The sequence below is a fragment of the Pan troglodytes genome, chromosome 1, assembly GCF_028858775.2.
Source record: "Pan troglodytes isolate AG18354 chromosome 1, NHGRI_mPanTro3-v2.0_pri, whole genome shotgun sequence".
Classification (NCBI taxonomy): domain Eukaryota; kingdom Metazoa; phylum Chordata; class Mammalia; order Primates; family Hominidae; genus Pan; species Pan troglodytes.
In genome coordinates this window covers 60,972,657-60,986,877 of record NC_072398.2, presented here as the reverse complement: position 1 = coordinate 60,986,877, position 14,221 = coordinate 60,972,657, and the positions used below count along the sequence as shown (strand labels likewise).

The following is a 14,221-nucleotide window of genomic DNA, read 5'->3' as shown; positions in this document are numbered from 1 at the left end:
CATGGAATTCTGTTCAGCTCTTTAGTATTAATGGATTATTTTATTATAATATCACATAAATATGTCTGTGGACCTCAAAGAAAATATAAAACTCTTATAATCTTAGTTTTTAATATGTAGTTATAAACACAAGTAAATTTGTAAATTAATATAAGGAGAAGCTAAAAACAATAAAAGTAGCATGAAATCAATGAAACTTGGTTGAAACTGTATTATCAATGATGTGTTTAACAAGTATTCTTATATTCTTATATTGTCAATCGGATATTCTAATTTTAAACACAATAATTTTTTTACTCACTGAACAAAGAACTAAGCAAAACATTATGTTCTGGACAAATGGTTTGTATGGCATAATCCAAAATGCCTTAAGAAGATGCAGTAAAATAAATATTGATTTCTGAAAACTTCTTCAATGTTGATTATGTTTACACATCAGGTAATATAATATGTTGGTACCTGTTAAGATGCGGTCTGCATAATATATCCAGCCACAACATGGTTGATTTCACTTGAGGAAACCACTCCAAGTATACACTAAGTCTTTTGAGTGATCCTATAGAGGTTGAAGAAGGTGGCAGCAGAGATGCAGGTAACTGCAGCAGAGGCAGAAATTAGCATGAAGGAGTAGTTGTAATTCTGAAGTATGAAAGTGCAATAGCTGCTCAGTGAAAGGCATATGCTGTACGATTAAGATATTTTAGGAATAATACTTGAAAGGAGATATAGTTGAAAATTAATCAATTCGCACTTGGGGGGGTCTTGATCTTACTTTGAAATCAGGGGCATGACATAATTACATCTTCGTTTTAGGTGTAACCCAAAGACTGGCCCTATTGATATCATTTGGGTGGCTGCTGCATTAGGTACAAGAGTTAATGATAGCTTAATGCAGTACACTACAAATGAGAACAATTTGCTTGGTATAATACTCTTATATTCTGTACCATATAAACATTTTGCAATTATTTCTTATGTTCTTTTTTTATTATTATACTTTAAGTTCTGGGATACATGTGCAGAACATGCGGGTCTGTTACAGAGATATACCCATGCCATGGTGGTTTGCTGCACCCATCAACCCATCATCTACATTAGGTATTTCTCCTAATGCTATCCCTCCCCTAGACCCCAACCCCCAACAGGCCCAAGTGTGTGATGTTCCCATTCCTGTGTCCATGTGTTTTCATTGTTAAACTCCCACTTATGAGTGAGAACATGCGGTGTTTGGTTTTCTGTTCCTGGGTTAGTTTGCTGAGAATGATGGTTTCCAGCTTCATCCATGTTCCTGCAAAGGACATGAACTCATCCTTTTTTATGGCTGAATAGTATTCCATGGTGTATTTGTGCCACATTTTCTTTATCCAGTCTATCATTGATGGGCATTTGGGTTGGTTCCAAGTCTTTGCTATTGTGAATAGTGCTGCAATTAACATACGTGTGCATGTGTCTTTATAATAGAATGATTTATAATCCTTTGAGTATATACCCATTAATGGAATTGCTGGGTCACATGGTATTTCTGGTTGTAGATCCTTGAGGAATCGCCACACTGTCTTCCACAATGGTTGAACTAATTTACACTCCCACTAACAATGTAAAAGCGTTCTTATTTCTCCACATCCTCTGCAGCATCCCTTGTTTCCTAAGTTTTTAACGATAGCCATTCTAACTGGCCTGAGATGGTATCTCATTGTGGTTTTGATTTGCATTTCTCTAATGACCAGTGACGATGAGCTTTTCTTCCTATGTCTGTTGGCTGCATAAATGTCTTCGTTTGAGAAGTGTCTGTTCATATCCTTTGCCCATTTTTTGATGGGGTTGTTTGCTTTTTTTTTGTAAATTTGTTTAAGTTCTTTGTAGATTCTGGATATTAGCCCTTTGTCAGAGGGATAGATTGCAAAAATTTTCTCCCATTCTATAGGTTGCCTGTTCACTCTGATGATAGTTTCTTTTGTTGTGCAGAAGCTCTTATGTTCTTATACTTCATAAAAATGATATGAAATTATTTTACTGGTTTGTACAAGCTTACATAGTATTATTAGCCTGAAACAAGTAGAATTTAACATTAGATACAATTACTTTTCCCACCAGTGAATTTAGGTATTAATAATCTAAATCTTTACTCAGTACTCTTTACAAGATAATTAGAAACATTTGGAGTTTTGATAATTAAACACGTTGTCAATCAGAGGTGTCTTAAAAATGATAGAAAAGTAGATCTCAGATTTAAAAAAATAAAGCATAAGCATCATATCTGGTTTTGGGATTGATCACTGTATTGTCATTAAAAAAGCTGTAAAAACATTATTACTTTTTTTCAAAGCAGTATGAAAACATTCAGTCAAAATAAATCATGGTCTCCATTTAACTAACTTAAGTGACTAAAACAAGTTAATATGCGGAGGCTAAAGCAAAACTTACTGGCTAATTCCTCTAAAAATTTGTTATTACAGTATGCTAACCTCAATACAACTTGTTTTTCTCTTTTATGAAGATATATCTTAAGTGAAAAAAATAAAGTATATGGGAGTATGCTCACACTTATGACTGTCTTTCATACCAAAGAGATTGCTTTCTGCCCTCATTCCTTGCTCTTGGCCTTGATCTGATCTAAGAACTGTGCTTCAGAATTTGAAAATAAGGAGAGAAAAGTACAAAAGGAGATAGAAAGTATTAAAATAGGCAAGATTTGTATAAATAAAGATAAGTCATCATTCACAATAAAGTGTTTTACATTTTTCATTGGGACGTTAGACATGGGTTTTTGTTTTATTGTGTATACTCATATAGTTGCATATTATCGACTATATGTTTCTACGCATACATTGTAGTATTAGGCTGGTGCAAAAGTAATTGTGGTTTTTGCCATTAGAAACCACAATTACTTTTGCACTAATCTAATGAAGTCGTATTTTAAAAAGGTTAAATGCATATCCATTATGAAGGGTCTTTCCAGATTGAGTAGAATCAATTTAGGTTTAAAAAATTCACAGATAAAACTTCATATTTCTTCTTTTATATTCTTCATTTATATAAATTATGTTAAAATTACTTAATATTTACATATAGTTATTTGATTATAGCATTGTATGGAAAAACCAGAACGATTCTATTGATGAAAAGAAAAAAATGAACAAATACTGGCTTTCAAAATACTGCCTATTTTTTTTCTCTACACATACTTATCAAGTACATATTATCAATCTCCCTACACTGAATCTACTTTTTTTCACTTAACTGGAGATTATTTTAAAAGTGAAATAATAATCTGGTATAATGAAAGCTAATGAAGAAACTTTTATCCAATAAATTTTTCCAAATATGTGCAAGAACAAAAGGCAGAACCAATAGTTTAGTAAGATATTCCCACCCACATTTGTAATTTGCTTACAGAAGAATTTACTCAACTTTATATTGGTAAACTTATCACATTATGAAAAATTACTACAACCAGTTGTCACATGTATATAGATATGCCTGGACCAGATAAGCGACTGGTAACAGCAGAGTAGTTGGTTGTTTTAGGGTTTGAATTAATATGACATGTAGCCAGTCTGATAAAGTGCAGAAGATTTAGTCAATACAGTGCAGACTCCCTCCACACAGAGTAACCAGGAAGTCAGCTCAGCACTTTTGTATACACTTAGCCTATGTCTTTTTACTTTCTATGTAAAATATGACTTAATTAAGATGCTGCATTTGAAAAAGTAATCTTCAGAGTTTCAGGTGACATTTAAAGTAGGAGTTATGGCTCAGAATGGTGCTGGACAGCAGTTTCGATAATGCGTGCTATATTCTTATGGTTTATACCCTCTAATAGGAAAGCTTTACTCGGTTATTATTTGTTACTCTTTTAGGCTTAGCAATTATAAATCTGTGGGTTACTTTAATCAGTCTAGGGCCTACATTTAACAAACAATACATGCCATTTAATGATCTAGCCTTAACAGTAGAATATTGAATCTCATGCTGACATTCAAATATATCTTAAAGTCGAAAATTGGAGTTTGGAAGCAACATATTTATGTATGTAAAGGGAATTTGATAGATCGCCCATCTTTCTCTATTTAAGTTTTATCAGACAATTTGAGATTAGGAAAACTCAATCTATTTTGTTTATTGTTGTTGCTTGTCTCCATTCTTTATACAATGAATAAACATAGCCCTGAAGTGTACTGGGAAGAGGCCTAGATTATAAAATAAGACATTATCTGTTACTGCTAAAATGTTAATTAATGTATGACCTTGGACAATCATTTCATTTACTTATATCTTAGTTTCCACATCTTTCTTAAGGGGAGATTATGCAAGCTATTCTATAAGGTTGTCTCCAGTTTTAAATTGCTAGGAATACATTTTTACACTTGATTGTATTATTTTATTTGATATCTTAATTTGGGGGCTGGAAAGCATATTATTATAGACCTAAGAAGGGCAACAGAAGAGACATTTCATTAGAAGTGACATTTCAGATGAATTCTTATTTTATCTGCTGTTGGAAAACTTACTGATTCTGGATTAATGTGTCAAATCAATAAAATACAGTACAACACTTTCTCTCAATTGCTAATGAATATAAGTATTTTCTATATATGAATTCTTTATGATCTCAAAGTCATATTGTCTAATGACTCTGTTATAGATATGTAGCAAATATGTTCACCAGCAGAGGTGGCAATTAATGATTCTGGTCTCCAGAAGATAGCACTGAAAAAGGTCTTTGCTTCCTCCTGAAGTTTAGAAGTTTAGTGCTACATGTCCCAATTATGGAACATAAATATTGTGATTTTGGATTATGTTAAACAGCACATGGACAACCATTAAATATCATTGAAAAAAGAGAAAGAAAATAAGATATAAAGAGACACATGCGTCTTTATTAATTCTCTTTATTTTCTTCTGAAGGATTCAAGTATGAAATCTCATTTGGAGCTAATATATTTTTTAATATTTCTCTACTATGTGTTAATCTCCCTTTCTAACAAAGCTTCTCTTGGGCTCACTACATTTGGCAGTCGGCAATATTTTGTTGTCATTACATTTTTGCTATTATTATAGTCTATTTGTGTAAAAAGGTATTCATTTTATGGGAATAATAAAAAAATTAAAAATAAATACATTTTATAAAGATATTAAAGTACAGTAGAACATAAAGTGCGTATGGAAATAGTCAACAATAGAGCTCTTACACGGAGATAGAAAAAATATTTGGTTTTGTTACATAAAAAACATAAGTTTGTGAACTACTCATTTTATGAAAAGTCACAAACTTTAAAATAAAGGAGACCTACAGTAAAGCTTCTCTCTTCTTTCACTGCAGATAAACTTGACCAAGTTGTTGAAACTTTCTAACCTTCAGTTTTCTCAGTAACTCACAGATGATGATATCAGTTTTCCAGTGTTGTCAACGGGGACAAAATTAGATGTAAGGTAATCTGGAGTTTGGAGGTGCTGAAAAATGTCAGCTTTCTCTCCCAGATTAGATAGGAATGAATGTGCTTTCATTGGTTCACTTGGATGAATCAATATAATGTAAAACAGTTTGAATAGACAGGGAACACTATAAAGTATAGAGAAATTATAAATTTAATTAATCCTTCTCTTGACATTTTGATTATTTAGTCATAAATAATCAAGTACATGAATGTAGAAGAGAGAATCAAAATGAAAAAATTACATATTTAATAAGAATATATTGATACATTCTTACCTTATATAGCAACATTTAAACAGCAGAAACAATCAAGAATATTTGTGCATAGAACTTAAATTTCACATTTCTGTCTTATCATTGTGGAGATTAAAAATGAGCATTATAATGCCACTATAGTATAAAGTTAATATTATAAGGAAAACAATAAAATACATTTTATATTATGGAGAGGAGAGGGGGAAGTGTGGGCATATATGGCAAAACCTTAAGAGAACCCTGACTTTTGATTGACAAATATACAATATTTACCTGGATTATTAAACAATGGAATATGTTTATAAACATTCAGTTTTGCAATAGTGGGTGATAGATGATATCATGGTTGATCACTAATACCTATTACCTACCAGTGTTTTTCCTGATACTGATGTTGTAGTGATTTAATTTCTCTTCATCATTTCTACTGGAAGATAGGCAAAAGGAAGATAAAGGATTAACTCAATGATGTTCAAGAAGTTTGCTGATAATTTTAAAGTTGCTTCATTCATCATAGTTTGTCTCATGTTAGTAGAGTTAACCATATTATATTGTTTTCTCTGTGAAAACATGTTTTTGATAACTGTGTCTTCATAATTAATAGTTCTTGAATATACTTCTTATTCTATTTTTTTTTAAATCCAAGTTTAAATGCTCATTTGGTCTTCCATTACAGTGGCATTCAAGAGAGAAACAGTAAATTGGTCCTTAAAGGCATCTGAGTCTGGTACTCACCTTTGCAAATCAGAAACTCAGCTGATCAGTCTCTAGGGGACTAAGAGATAAAAATCAAACCCATAATATCTGACTGGCAAGTCATAATGCCAATTTATTAACTTAAAATAGAAGCTACTTTAACAGCAATCTAAATACCCCTAGGAAGTGTTAAAGATACTTTGTTCTCATTATCAGTGTACCTGTGCCACAGAAAGTACATTAGAATTCACCAGGTGCCTTTGTAAACAAAAACTGTGGCAAAAGATACTTCATGTATTGAAGAATAGCCATCATATAAAATGTGTGATTCATTAATTTCTTCTTTAGAGAAGGGAATAGAACTCTAGCAAAGAAAATAATACTTAAATCTATGAGATGTATTCCTTCTTTACCTTTGTTTGAAAAAAATCCACAAATTCTCTTGATTCGTATTTGAGAATTAACAGAATTGAATATATCACTCATGCACAAAATGGCACAAGAATATTTTAAGGTTATAAAGCTTCTGTTAGGGGGAATAATTTCTGGAGGTCTATTATTAGCATAGTGACTACAGTTAATCATTATGTATTGCATATTTGAAAACTGCTAATAGAGTAGAATTTAAATGTTCTCAACACAAAAAAATAAGTATTAAGGTGGCAAATATGTTAATTATCTGGATTTAATTATTGTACAATGTATACATATATCAAAACATCACGATATCCCATAAATATATACAATTATTATTTGCCAATTAAAATAAATAAATTTTAAGAAATATTACTCAAGGTTATGATACATCCAAGCACATTGACTGAAATAATATAATGGTCTCAATAACACTATATTTTGAAAATGCTTTAAAAATAAATCACTTACACAGACAGCTCACCTCAAGCATTAAATGAGTAGTTTTCTTTGTTTTAATTTTTTAAAGTAACCTTATCTCAAATTTGTGCTTGAAATCTGGAGAAAAAAGACCTTGTGGAACCTGCACAAACCTGTACATGACCTATGTTTAATACACAGTGTGTGGATGACTATTTCAAATCCAATTCTATTATTGATGCTTTTGGAGTAATATACATTCAGGGCGTGTGTAACTGCCAGTAAAATGATAGATGTATAATACCATATAAAATCTAAATGTTATTAAAAGCAAATAAAAGCCAACAATATAGTTTTGTACTACTAAACTAAAATTTTCCTATGAAAGCATGTTACTGATGTGCAATTATTTTTGTTGAAAACAACCTTCCATATTGAGACTTCTTGAATTCTTTAAAGCCTGGCCTGTTATAAATCAGAGCTCCTATTGGCAGCAATATTTCTGAGAAAGTATTGCTTTGTAACTCCCAAAACTCTGGTTATCTAACAAACACAATTGAAAAACTCAACTGCCAGTTTTCCACAGTTGAATATATGTCGCTGTTGCTCCATCTAGGAAGTCTGTCATATGACAGAACCAGCTATGTACGGTGAATTGGGGAAAAAAATCATGAGAGAAAGAAAAAGTTAAAAAAAAAAAACCTTCAGCATAATTAGGAAACCATATGTTTTCTCTCTGCCCTATTTTTTCTTGTACTTTAAAATATTCTCCTGAGTTCAATTATACTCACCTAGGCTCACAGCAGGTTGAATTTGAAGAACATTTGTAAAAAGAGAATGAGCTTCATCCAAATCCCACAGCACTGAAAGATGAAAAAGTTAGCCAAGAAATAACTGATATAGTTGGGGAAATAAAAAAAAAAAGATAGGTTTTAAAAAACTAGATATATTCTTTATTTGTAAATTTCGTTTTATGCTGAAGAATCAAAACATTATGTTTAAAAGAATAATCACATGCCAATACATTAAAATACAGTCTTTTCAGTACTAATTAATCCTTAAATTCCAATAGATTCAATACGAATAAAATATTGGAATTATGTATAATTTGATCAAAGATATAGGGTTTCTCTATGAAAAGGAGATAATATAAAACATTGAATACTAATAATGAGATATCCAGAACACTGCTAACAATAACAAACATTTTGGCAAGGCAAATCTTTTTGGAACCATTTCAGAATTGGTTTCTAATTTAAACAAAAGTAAATACTATTCACTTAGATAACTTTTTCAAAAATTTTTCACCATATTTCTTTGTTGATTACTATATATCCTATAGCTCCAAATGTAATATTTAAATAAAATTCCAGTATTGTATTTCCAACTATGTATTTAATATTTCAACTCAAATGCTTAATTGAATCTTCAGACTTCAGATGTTCAAAATGGAAATGATCTTCTTATTACACAAAATCTTTAGTGTCATTAATGTTACTCACCTTTCTCAGCATTGAAGATTTCTTCTCTTTGTTCTGCATATCTAATTAGTCATGAAGTCTAATTTAATCTTTGTTTTGCACTTGTGTAAATTACACTAGTAAAATTACACTCGTGTAGCCATTGTAATTTTTTACATGCCCGACTAAGTTTGTTATTGTGCTTCCAGGCTCTTCATATTTTACTGTTTTCCTCATGTTTTTTTTTTAATTTTCCCTGCTAAAGAAAAATTTTTAAATGGGTTAAATTAAATTTTTCAACCCATCATTTATAGACTTATAAAAGTCTATAATCCTCATGCTAGTATGATATATTTTTCTCATTGTATCTCATATAAGCCTTATACCTGAGCAAGTTTTTCTCTTTGCTAATGTTGCCCCATCCCCACCCTCAAGGTCACCCTTGGCCCACCTCCCTTATCCACTTCACTTCTCATTCTATTCCTACCTCAATCATCATAAAAGCCATTGGCCATACTACTCCTCTCATGCTTTCTTAAAGATGTCTCTGTTTAATTCATTCAACTATGAACTCATTTTTTTATGCAGTCAACAAATACTAAGTGCTTAACTCTATTCAGGTAGCTAGAGGAACCCAGACTGTCATGTGGCTGTCACGAAGTGTGCTGGTCATTGCAAATTAAATCCCTCTTTTTCCAAGTTTTTTATTTTATTTTTTTGCACACAAAAATTTCTTTCTGCTGAACACCACTGTATGCATTCTATAGTTTAGGATTTCTATTTTACTCATTAATTATTTCAAGTTCTCCTACAAGCTTGGAATGTAGGTTTGGAAGAAACCTGTAGCTCACATTTTTTTTTTTTTTTTTTTTAAGATGGAGTCTCTGTTGCCCAAGCTGGAGTGCAGTGGCACCATCTTGGCTCACTGCAACCTCCACCTCCCAGGTTCAAACGATTCTTCTGCCTCAGCCTCCCGAGTAGGTGGGTCTACAGGCGTGCACCACCGTGCCCAGCAGATTTTTGTATTTTTAGTAGAGATGAGGTTTCACCATGTTGGCCAGGATGGCCTCGATCTCTAGACCTCGTGATCCGCCCACCTCGGCCTCCCAAAATGCTGGGATTAGAGGCATGTGCCACCGCGCCCGGCCGGCTTACATTTTTTATATACATAAAAGAGCCCAGAGCCTAGTATACTGCTAACACATGGTAGGGCCACATATGCTTCCTAATTAATTTTTTAATTACAGAACCAAAGAATTATTTTGGAAATAGTATTACCTGCAAGTTTTGCTTGCAATGGATAATACTGGTCTAGTAAATACCTGATGTGTTTGTTCAAATATTTGTGCCCTTATTTTTTATGTTTAATATATCACAGAAAAACAATGACCCTAGTTTAAAAGGGCAATTTAATATAGCTATGATGGTAAAATTTCAGCTCTGGTAAAATAATTTTCTTATAAAGTCTTTTTTAATGACCCCTTCTCCAGTTTTAAATTCAAAAAAAGAAAAGCAGCATTATAGTCAATTTCCTTAAGTATCAAGTAATCTGTATTTTGCAAAAATGATTATTGCAGAGAGAAATTTGAAAAAAGAATATTTCAGCGATCAAAGTCTCTCCAGGGACAGGTTAAAGAAACCGAAGATCATAACAGATGTTTTTAGCTATCTAGTTAGCTAGGGCTATGATGCAAATAATTGTTACTGCCATTATCTTTGAAACCAGATGTCTGATGTCCCCAAGAGAGACAACAAAATAATAATGATAATGGTAAAGATGATTTTCAAGCCTATTGCTGAGTTACAACTTAATATTGATTTTTGCCTGTATGACTGCTGACAGGCATGCCAAAATGTTGAGACCAGAAACACTTTTTTTCCTAAATTTTGCTGGAATATCATTTACAATTAAGACCTAATTTATTATTAGTGATGGCTTTTACTGTCACAATATGCTAATAAGATTACAGAAATAGGAATAGAGAAACAAGAATCTCTCCAGAAAGTCTCTGTCAACTGATTTGAGCATGAAAAGCTGTTAAATTAATTGCATGACATGTTTATTCAAAATTTCCTCTGTGGAAGCAGCCTAGTGCCTGGCAGTATTTTTGTTACTCTAATTTTTTGGTTAGGTTCAGAAAAAGGATAAGGTTTTTAGTGGAATTTCTTCAGAGGCTCAATTCATTTTGAACATGGCACACTGCCTCCTGTTTAGCAAGTTAACTGGCCTGAATTTAGCAGAGCATCTGCCAAAGGACAAAGGTTTCCAAAGGCATAAAGGCCTTTGGAAATGCATAACTGACAAAATACTGTCAAATGAAGTCAATCAGAAGATGGACCTGCATTGTAAAGTTTTCAAATAATGCCTTTGTTAATTTTACATGATGTATTTAATTATAATTGAATGCCTGCAGATAAGTTTTTCTTTATTTCAAAATTGTAATTATTTTAAATACAGTAAGATTTAAAGGAAAGTAATAATGATAAAAAATCACCAACTAATCAACCCAATATGTAAGGCTATATATTTTTTTCTCTTTCTTTTCTTTTTCCTTTTTTTAGTGCAGACTGTCCACATCCACTTCTCTTGGATGTCTCTGGAGTCATGAGTTTGAGTACCCTATGTTCTCCTACAAATGGACCTTAAGAGCTTGCTTAGAGGATGTTCTAGCTGGGGACTATAGCTACAAATATACTCTTGACCAAAAAAAGTTCTACTGTATCAGGGAATGTTGTTCTCTTCCACCAAGCATGCAGCTCTGGGAGGGACACACATGGGGCAGTGAGGGAAGAAGGGAACAACTGCCTAGCCAACCAGTTTACTCGGCTAAATTAGCCAGCTGAATTAACCCTGGAGATTAATGGAGTGACAGATGTCACAGCCAGGTTGCCCTCATAGTCATAAGGCTACATTTAAAAATGTTTCTTTTGCTTATATTTACATATGCTTATAAGTAAAAACAAGTAATTTCAAAAATTATTTTTAATTTTTTAAGTAAGAAAGATCAGAAGAGAATACCAGAAGTGGTATAGCAAATAAGTATGCCTTCTGGCTTTCTGTACATTTTAATTGATAATAATGAAAAATTCACAGTGTGAGAAATCAAACATATATGTAAAGATAGAAATTCAGAAGTTCCAGGAAACTTACAAATCATGTAATGAAAACTCCATATTATTCATAAATTTATAATACAATATATTGACAAATGAGTATTTCTGCCTCTTTTTGAACTCCTTCATTGATAGGGAACTCATTTTCTCCTTGGTTAATCCATTCTATCTTTTGGTTACTCTGATTAGTGAAGCTTTTTTATGTATATTATTTGTCACTTTTAGAAATAATTTTTGAAACATTTCTTCTACCTGAAAACAGTAACTCTTCTTATAGATATTCTTCACTATCAATTTTCAGATTTCATCTAGTGATCATTAAAAGTGTCAGAAAATGAGTAAAATATATACCTGGAAAGAACATGTGGTTTAAAAATCTAGTTAGTGATAAAAAGCTAAGTCTCACTTGCAGCCTGGGATTGTTTATCACATTTTGCAATTAAAAACTATATCAGTAATAAGTTATTATGCAAACAAGTAAACATTTTTTACCTTCCCTGCAATGTGATACAGCACCCACAGTACAGCTGAATAAGCATTAGATTGGTGCTCAAGAAACTGGACTTTAGTTCAGTTTCTGTCATTAATTTTGTTATTAGTCATTAGCCAAATATACGACTTTGGAAAAATAACTTTATTTATTTGAAACTTGATTTACTTACTTAAAATGGGGGGATAGGCTACATAAACAACATTATTTTTATGATAACAATAGGATGCTATTCTGGAAAAGTGATGCCTAATGATACTACCACAAATCATTTTAAAATGGAAATATCTGTTTTACTATAACACAGAATTCACTTTAAGGTGAGCAATTACAGCAAACTTCTTCATGAATATGTACTTTTTTTTTTGAAGGGATCAATATGCTGTAATTGAAACTCAGTGATAGAAGAATGCTCTCTATATACCTTAGAGTCCAATTTTATATAAGAATCAGATTCCACAACAAGAACTCAATGATATTTAAGACCAAATATAACTGAGTATTAAGCACGATAGGGTAGTCAAAATAGATATGTGAAGTCAGAACCCTTGGGTTATTTTCTCAGATCTGCCAGTTACCAAGCAAATTATCTTGAGTCTCTTATACTCATGTCTTACAAATGGAAGAAATTTTAAAATGTTGAAAGGAAAAATGGAAATATTCAGTTCATAATAATGTGTTACCTAATTATTTCAAAGAACCCAAGGGAATTTTGCCTTTTATTAGAAGAGCCCTATCTAAATAAACTTATCTTGCCAGTTATAAAAATAAATATTCACCAACTAATTACAGATTTATATAATACACACAAATCCCTCATACATATCTGAAATGTATATATCTTCCTCTATATATTATATTATTCTGCTACATTACTGTAAAATACATACAAATGCTCCTTCACTTACAATGGGGGTATATCCCAATAAACTCATTATAAGTTGAAAATATTTTAAATCAAAAGTGCATTTAATACACCTAACCTACTGAGAGCATCATAGCTTAGTCTAGTCTGCCTTAAACACACTCAGAACACTTTTGTTAGCCTACAGTTGGGCAAAATCATCTGGCAACACAGTGCGCTGTAGAGTATTGTTGTTTACCTGCTTGATTGCGTGGCTGAGTGGGAGCTGCACCTCTTCTGCAACTGTTTAGCATCAGGAGAGAGTATGGTACCACTTTCAGCTGAATGCATATAGCTTTCACACTGTCATAAACATTAAAAACCGTAACTTGAACCATCATAAGTCACGTGCCATCTGTATACATGTAACTCTATTCTGTGTCACATATATTCAAATTAAATAATATAAATACTAAAATGCATCTGACAACAAAACATCCTTTTCACTAATAGTTTTTTAATGGAAATATGTGCTTAGCATGATAGATGAAAGTCAGCTCAGCTTAAGAAAGCCATGAAAGGATAGAAAGTGAAAATAACTCATTACGTGCCTATTTGGATGAGTAGGTGGGAGAGGGGGTGTCTGTGCCTCCATGATAAGGCTGTTGGGTCTGTATCTGATGCCTGTTGCTCAGTCATGCTATCGCTTCTCTAAAACATGTATACACATTGCCTCAAGCTATATAAGGTATTATGATACTTTATTCTTAAATGTATTTAAGCATTAAAAAAAAAAAAAAACTTCTGGCAGCTGTTGTCATGCTGGTACAAAGTTTCTCAGGAGTCTCCAAGAAATGAAGTAGTTAATTTGATAAAAATCTGTTCTGAGAGTATTTTAATATATTTATACATCCTAATTTAACTCCCAAACCACACGAAATAAAACCTCAGTGCTTTTTTCCCATAAGACATGAACATATAATATTTTAAAAGATACAGTGATGTTATAGCTTCTTCAATTAGGAAACATCTTGATTCTAATAATGTTAGAGAGAAAAGCTCTGTCTGTTGGATATTTTTGAAACTAATTT

The 14,221-nt window shown here is 32.1% G+C and overlaps 1 long non-coding RNA gene across 3 annotated transcripts; it reads right to left on the bottom strand.

Annotated features, from left to right (window-relative positions):
• Positions 1 to 308: 308 nt before the first annotated feature.
• Positions 309 to 13,489, bottom strand: LOC112208629 (uncharacterized). 3 transcript variants are annotated; one of them, XR_008536743.2, is made up of 5 exons: positions 13,390 to 13,489; positions 8,725 to 8,941; positions 8,014 to 8,085; positions 6,064 to 6,119; positions 309 to 2,046 (listed from the first exon to the last, which is right to left on the bottom strand). It is a non-coding gene; the product is annotated as an uncharacterized LOC112208629 (long non-coding RNA). The 3 variants fall into 3 exon arrangements; XR_010148819.1 differs by having other exon boundaries at positions 6,064 to 6,116; XR_002943127.3 differs by lacking the exon at positions 8,725 to 8,941 and having other exon boundaries at positions 310 to 2,046.
• Positions 13,490 to 14,221: the final 732 nt, after the last annotated feature.